This window comes from Chaetura pelagica, unplaced genomic scaffold (genome assembly GCF_000747805.2).
Source record: "Chaetura pelagica isolate M959 unplaced genomic scaffold, ChaPel_1.0 scaffold163, whole genome shotgun sequence".
In the NCBI taxonomy this organism is placed as follows: domain Eukaryota; kingdom Metazoa; phylum Chordata; class Aves; order Apodiformes; family Apodidae; genus Chaetura; species Chaetura pelagica.
The window spans coordinates 247,400-255,669 of NW_009952964.1; positions in this window are offsets into that span (position 1 = coordinate 247,400).

Genomic DNA, 8,270 nt, shown 5'->3' on the forward strand with positions numbered 1-8,270 from the left:
CCTGCCTTCCTGCCTTCCTGCCTGCCTTCCTGCCTTCCTGCCTTCCTGCCTTCCTGCCTTCCTGCCTTCCTGCCTGCCTTCCTGCCTTCCTGCCTTCCTGCCTTCCTGCCTGCCTCCCTCCCTCCCTCCCTCCCTCCCTCTGCTCAGGTGCAGGCAACACCTCACTAAATACATATACACTCTGCCTGCATGCATGCATACATCAATAACACTGGAAACAAAAAAGCTGTCATTTAGAGTGAACCTGGACCACAGTGACATGCAAGAATGAGTGGACAAAACTGTTGCTCACCCATAAAATGTCATATGCAGCTGGCAAGCTTGGCCACTGGGGCTCCACTGCGAGTGACAGGGTGCGAGTGGCAGGCCCAAATTGCCTAGGCCAGAATTTGTGTTTTTTCTTCTGCGTTTGCTCCATTTTCCCCTTTCCTCTCCTTCACTTACCCCTCAATTGTACCCCCAGCTGTACAGTAATGTACAGTTTCATACAGTTGTGCTTAAGCTTCTGCAGGGCCAAAAAAAAGACAAGAGGCAAAAGACCCCATTGCAGCAGGGTTGGAACAACACAGAGAAAAGTTCCTGCCTCTGACAAAACCAGCAAGCAGAGAAATATCATTCCAAGCATTACACGGATGAGAGACCTCTGTAATAGCTGGGTTTTTTTACTTTGGCTTTTTTACCCTAGTTTCCAGAGATGTGAAAGCAAGTTTGCAGGAAGAAAACCTGTAATTTTAAAAAGACATTGTCAATTCTTCTCTCTAAAAAGCATTGACATTTACACAGGGGGGGAAGAGGAAACAGGACATGCACATGCGTATGTATGTGTCAGGATACGCATTCACAGAAAGCAATTAGAAAATCCTGGGCAAGCCCCTAGCCTGGTACAAAGCACTTAGGCTCACCCAAGGAGTCACATGTAATTCAGAGTAGAAATCAGAATTTTCCAGAAGATGTATGTGGCACTAATTTGGTTACCAGCCACAGTACCCACAGTTCACCTGAGGCCTCTTGTTGTTAACAACAGGAGAAAGGAACCTCATGAATTTTAGAAGGTGCAGGGCATGCCTACCGTGCCAGCTCCCTTTCTCCAGCAGGAGGTAGTGATAAAAACCAGTTGTTTCATGTTTCCCAGTACTTTTGGTCCACATCTGAGAGCTGTGGGTTCCAGGGTTCTTCTCTTTATCTTAACTGTAAGATGCATTTTTTCCTACATCCTCTTAAACTCCCTTATTCAAAACCCTAGCAATGCAGTGCAGAGGTGAGTCTCATATACAATTTTTTATATATGTAAATGTGACCGTAAATTTTGGACACAAAAAATTCCTAAATGGTTTTGGTAAGTGCACCTGAGGGAAAACTTCTTTGAGTCATACTTGCATTCATTCCTACTATAGTCCTCTGTTCTGACTTTCCATGTTATCTTCAAGCCAGAAAAACAAAGGTATCATGCAAGAGTTTTCATAGATACGGCCATCGTAACTACCCACACAGCACCAGGGGAAGTCCACATAATGATGCACATTGTCACATTATGTGACATCTATTAAGACACAGAAGCCAGGGAAGACCACCCATTAAGTAATTCTCACTGTCTTGGCAGCCACCATCAAAGGACACAGTGTTTATGGCCCTACCCCTAACAAACACTCGGCCCAAGGTTACAAACAACTGCAATCATGAATAACATGAATCAGTGGGACTCCTCTGAAAGGTCTATACTCATGTGCAATTATTGTCCAACAGCTGTCAACAGCTTGGAGCTAAAATGTAGGTGAGGGCATAAGCATGCTCAAATCAGCAAGGCAAACAAGCGCACTGCTTCTCAGTCCCGTGAGCTGTGCCTCCAAGACCAACCGCAGAGGTCTGAGCAGATTGAGCCAGCTGATATTCACCTGCTCCCCAAGTAAGACTGCAAGAGGCAGAGAGAAAACAAATGGGACCCTATCGCTGCTGAACTGATGTTATCTGCAGGCAGCTGTGCCTTTTGTGCAAAGAGTACACAGCGCCACAATTTGCAAGTATCACTGATGAATTGCTGCTGTCTCTGCAGCACATTGTAAGGAACTGTCTGGTCTTAATTACCAGGATTTTGGCTTTTTGTAGCAGTAATGCAGTAATGACATCTAGTAATGACTTAACCCAGTCCACAGGAAAACTAACTTCATATATTAAACTAAGCCTTCCCTACATTTTTCACCTACTAGCATATAGAGGAAAAGTGGTATGGTGATTGCAGTTTTCACTGCAGAGTCCTTAAATCTGAAGCTGGTATGCACAGAGTGTTTGAGTATTATTAGAGCTGGAAAAATAAAAGCTACGGATTCAAAAGTACATTTAGAGATATCAGAAAAGAGCCTCTCCTGTGCATCATAGCCTAATGGCCAGCCCTGGAAACAAAACAAAGGAGTGATCTAGGGACTTAAGACTCATATTTCAAAGAGAGTTAAGTAGCCGGATACACTTCTGGAGACAAACCACAAACTTAGCTGCACAACATGCATGTCAGCTACAGTCCCCAGTATGAAAACTCTCATCTTGGACACCATTCTTCTTCTAAAAACGAGAAGCATTAGTGAATTTGTCTCCCTTTTTCACTCCTCACCCTCCTTCCCTGCTGATTACAGGATGCTGCTGCTGAGGGTGTAACTTGATCTACAGTATACAGCTAGACAGTAAGCACAATGATTCCCCTCGTTCCTATTTCAAAAACAAATTGTTTCTGAGGTTTTGGGTTGGGGCCTGTATTTCTTGCCCCTTCACATTGTACAAGGGATGCACAAAGTTACAGTTGTGGAGTATGAATTATATTATGTCATAAAATCCAGTGAGCAGTGAAAAGATTCTGCTTTATGAATTCATATCATTATGTACTCTGCTTGTTTAGAAACAGTCATATTACCACTTTTTCCTCTCTAAATTATAAAAGGGAGTCCTCAGAAATGCCATGAGTGTTTGTTATTCTTTCTGCTGTTATCAGCAAATTCTTCATTTAGGGTCTTGGATGGGTTTGTTCTGTGACAAAATAGAGCTGATGTGGCTGAGACACAAGGTGTTAGACATAAGTCCCTCTTAGAACAGAACAACATAGATTGATGAGATTTTTTTATATTCACCATTAAATCAGATATTTTTCACAAGGCACCATATCCTTAGCCCCTTGTCCATTCTGCCACTTGTGGTGTTTCTGCAGGTCTTTCTGCTGTTCCTAATGCTTTGCAGAAGACTGTCCACTGCTTCAAGCTCTTGAAAAGTTACCTGCCTATTGTGAACAGGGTAGCATATGAACACTATGTAAAAATGAGGAGAACACAGTACAGCCTCAGAACTTGCTGGCTACACAAGAGCAGTATTTCACAGAATCAAAGAATCATAGAATTTATTGGATTAGAAGGGACCTATAAAGGTCATCTAGTCCAACCTCTCTACAATAGGCAGGGGCATCTCCAACTAGAACAGATTGCTCAGAGCCCCATCAAGCCTGACCTTGAACGTCTCCAGGGATGGTGACCTTCGCCACCTCTCTAGGTAACCTGTTCCAATGATCCATCCTCATATTGAAGAACTTTTTCCTAACGTCCAACTAAAATCTACTCTTTTCTAGCTTAAAACCATTACCCCTTGTCCTATCATTACATGTTCTTGTCAACAGGTCTTCCTCAGCCTTCTTACAGGCCCCTTTCAAGTACTAGACAGTTTCTTTAAGGTCTCACTAGAGTATGCTCTTCTTCAAGCTGAACAACCCCAGCTCCCTTAGCCTGTCTTCATAAGAGAGGTGCTTCAGCCCACTGATAATTTTAATGGCCCTTCTCTGCACATGCTCCAAAAGGTCCACATCCTTCTTGTATTGGGGGCTCCAGAGCTGGATAAATTTATTCAGGTGATGTCTCACCAGGGAAGAGTAGATCAGCAGAATCACCTCTCTCAGTCTCTTGGCCACACTTTTTTGATGATGCCCAGGATGCTGTTGGCCTTCTGGGCTGCAATTGCATATTGGTGGCTCATGTCCAGCTTTTCATCCACTAGTTCCACCCAGTCTTTTTCCACAGGGCTGCTCTCAAGTGTGTTGTCACCCAGCCTGCATTTATATCTTGGGTTACCTCTGCCTAGGTGCAGAACCCTGCACTCGGCTTTGTTGAACCTCATGATGTTCACCTGGGCCCACTTCTCTGGCTTGTCCAGGCCCCTCTGGATGCCATCCTGTCCCTCTGGCATATCAATCGCACCACCCAGCTTGGTACCATCTGCAAACTTTTTGAGGGTGCTCTCAATCCCACTGTCTGTATTGTTGATGTAGATATTAAACAGCACTAGTCCCAATATGAACCCCAGAGGGTCACCGTTTTCCATCTGGACATCAATCCATTGACCACTGCCCTCTGGATGTGACCATCCAAGCAATTCCTTATCCACTGAACAGTCCACCCATCGAACCCATATCTCCTCAACTTAGTGACAATGATGTTGTGGGGGACCATGTCAAAGACCTTGCATAAGTCCACATAGATGACATCTGTAAGTCTTTTCTTTTCCACTAATGCAGTCACTCCATTGTAGAAAGCCACTAGGTTGGTCAGGCAGAATTTGCCCACAGTAAAGCCATACTAGTTGTCCTGAATCACCTCCCTGTCCTCCATCTGTCCTAGAATATCTTCCAGGAGGATCTGTCCAATGATCTTCCAGGTGGAGCTGACAGGAACAGTAAGTTGCCTAGCTTAACATAGTGAAGAGTAACCTCATAATTTCTTGAATTAATGAAACTTATTTAACTACTTTGTTTTGGTTCAAACTACAGATAAAGCCCCCTAATTCCTGTTACAACAATCTGACATACTTGCGATTTTGGCAAACTATCAAGAATTTGACACCTGTGTTGTATGCCTAAGAGTGATTCAGGTTTTGCTGCACAGTGACTATGGCCCAGACTATCATTTTTCCACCTGTTTTACGTTGCATTTTTTCTACTACCATCACTGGTGTCTCATCTGCTGTAATTTTTTGGCCAAAGAGAAGCCTGTGCTATATAACTATCAGAGGACATTCCTGAATCTCTAGTTCAAACAAGATAAAAATGAAAATGAATGTTCTTAAATTCACATTGTTTCCTGGTGCATTATTTTTCATTCTTAGCACATTTTTTCTGTAATCTGTCATTCCATGCTTTTTTATCATCCAAACTTCTTTCATGTATTCTGGGGAGAAGAGCAAAATGCTTAGGTAGAACATGGTTCCTCTCCAACTTTTTACGTTTGGATGAGTTAAAAATCATTCAGAAAAAAATGGCATAATCCTAGTGGAAACAAATGTTGCTGTTTGGCCTACTTTCTTCTAATTCCTCTCTCATTTGCAGCACAATCTGCTTAAGTTACTTCCTTCTTTAAATATAACATGATACATCAAGAAGTTAACCACATAACAAGTTTGCCACTGAATTGTGCAAACTCTGCTAACTCTGTTGCCAAAAACTTTAGAGTCACTGCAGAGATTTACCTTAAAAGAGGATCTGCACCACAGTCCCCAAGAATTCAGTAAACATACACTCACAGATTTCAAAGTTGCATCCAAGATTCATCCTGTCCAAAAGCAACATGAGGGAAGAGAGTGATGGTAAACCTCAGTGTTTGGGTATCTGCCATTTTTTATTGACTAGCAGGGACCTTATGGAAAAGGACTATGCTTATATTTATTTGCCATTTATTAATGTTATTATCTAACAAAGTGTCTATATCTCAACCCTGGGAATGAATAGAGGAGATGCATTTGGCATCTAAGAGGCATTTCAGATGTGAGCTCATCTCCACTCCTTCTGTGATTTTTATTTTTTTTTCCTAAAACACAAGTATTAATAGAACCTTTAAGTAGCACTGCCTGATGGGGATTTTCATAATCAGTATCTGAGACAGAGATTTCATGGGATGGCACATCACCAGCACACTCATTATGGCTCTGCTGACTTCTGAAGTGAGTAGTCTTGTCATTTCTCAAGCAGGTGCAACTCCTTGTAATTTTTAACGAAGTGCTCCAACTGTACCAACAAACTAGATTTCAGCTAGAAGCCAGCAGCCTGGCAAAAGCCACAGTAGATATATGCATACATGCATACATATGTTGATGTTTCTTCTGTATCTTCTTATTGTGGAGCATAGCTGTTGCATAAACTTTAATAGTAGTGCAGGGATCTACTTCCCCCTCTGGTCTGTGGCACACTTTTTGTCTGTTCTGTAATGTACTTTGACTAATCATTTCTTAGTCCTCTAGGTGCAGACTTTTAATAACACTAAGAGCTCTCAGTCCCCCTTTCAATTGCAAACGATTCATTTTTGGTGAAGTGTGGCCTCTCTATTCTTCTGCCAGCCGTTGTGTTTGTGAAAGGACCGTCTCAAATTTCTTGTGTGAGAGCAGCTGTTGTTGGACCAAGGCGGTCTTTTCAGAGCCCCGCTTCAGCAGCTTTTCACTTCTCCTTCTTCTCTCCTTCCTCCTTCCTTTTGTCTCCCTCAAAGCAAGACCCCTTTTGACCCTTCATCTCTCTCCAGCCTGCCTCCTTTGTCAGACACTGCAGACAAGTTCCACCCTAAATCAAGCATTGTCTCCATCTCCAGAAGCCAGCACGTGCCCACATCCCCCTAATCTTTTAATTTCCCCCCAGGAAAAGGCAGCTGTTAGCAACACACACAAGGCACAGCTGTCAGCTGGGGCCTGCCGCCTGCCTACACCAAACAATAAGGAAGGCAGTGCTCAGGCTGACAAGAAGTAATATCTGCATAGATGTGCCTTTGGCAACAGTTGGCTGCACGTGCTCTGAAATGCAGCATTGTCAGAAAACCCGCCCCTGCCTTGCCCCACCACAGCTCTGCACACATATGAGCTTGAACTTTGGCTGATTACAGAACAAAACACCCAGCTTCAAAGGGCAGGACTCCCCAGATAGCTGCATTATACCTTCACTGCCAAAACCATTCCGTGCGAAATTAAAGGGTATGGAAGGGACAGGCCCCCAGTAGCCTGGCGCGTGGTTCATACATTCTCCTCTTCTACACACCAGTCATTTGAAAGTTTTGTCCTAGAGGGAGAGCAGTGTAAACAATCTAGAGTGGGAGAAAAAGCCTATACATCACAAATTTACCTGTTTCCATGGGTGGTGAGGGGGTCTGGCACTTTTAAAGTAAAACATGGACAGGCCTGAGTACATGCAGCTGGACTGATGATCTCACTACATTAATGCACAAAAGACAATTGCTTCACATAAAAATTAATAAAAATGCGGGTTTTTTCCAACTAGAATAATGCAAGGCATAATTGCATTTGTGCATGCGAATTTGTACCTGAAACAATGGCAAAGTGCACACAAATGGTAAGTTGCACAACACTGCAGTCATCTGCCAGTGAAGCTGCCACAAGCTTGTAAATGTAGTAGCTAGGGATCCAAATTAGTCATATAGGTGTTCCTGCATTTATGTACCATAGTGCATGTAACTTTTACAAAAATCATACCTCTTTGCTCCACATCAGCACCTGCCAGATCACAGAAAATTTCCTTAAGGAAATTCACTAGGCAAACTCATGTCTTGTGGTGAGGATACGTGAAAACCTCATGCATTTAAAATGGTTTCATTTCCTTTTCCCATGTAGATTATTTTAAAGTATGCACATCTCTCCAGTTTTCTGGCTAATCATTAAATAGGAAATAAATTTAGTTCTACATGCAGGGGTTCTCAAAGAATAGGTATTTTTAAAGTGAGTGTCTCATCTGCTACTTTTACAAAGGTTTGTTGCATAGTTTCCTCTAAGCAATGGAACAAACAAGCCTGCCTTCCAGACCTTTCATTGTGATAACCTTTTTGCAGTCAAGCAGATGATTCTGGGTTTACTTCACCACTCTCAGACATTTTACGTGATAAGGGACAACTTCTGTGTTATTGCTGTATATTCTCCAGCTTGCTCTGTACACGTGTTTTTACTTGCTTTATCTCACCTGATCTGTAATTTAAAGGACCTAAAAGACACACCAGGCTAAGTGGGCCATATGGGATTCGGTACACCTGCCCTGTGCTTAGCACCTGCTGAGCACACAGTGGGTGTCAGGCTGCTTGATACAGCACTCCTGGCAGAGGGCAAAAACATTTCCACACATTTGCATGCCGGACAGAGGCCACGTGCCTCAGCTGTGAGTGGATCTGACACAGCAGCATGTCAGTTTTTTCGAGATCAGCAAATTTGTATAAAGACATGGATTTAACCAACGAAGGACTATCACAGAGACCTTCATATATACA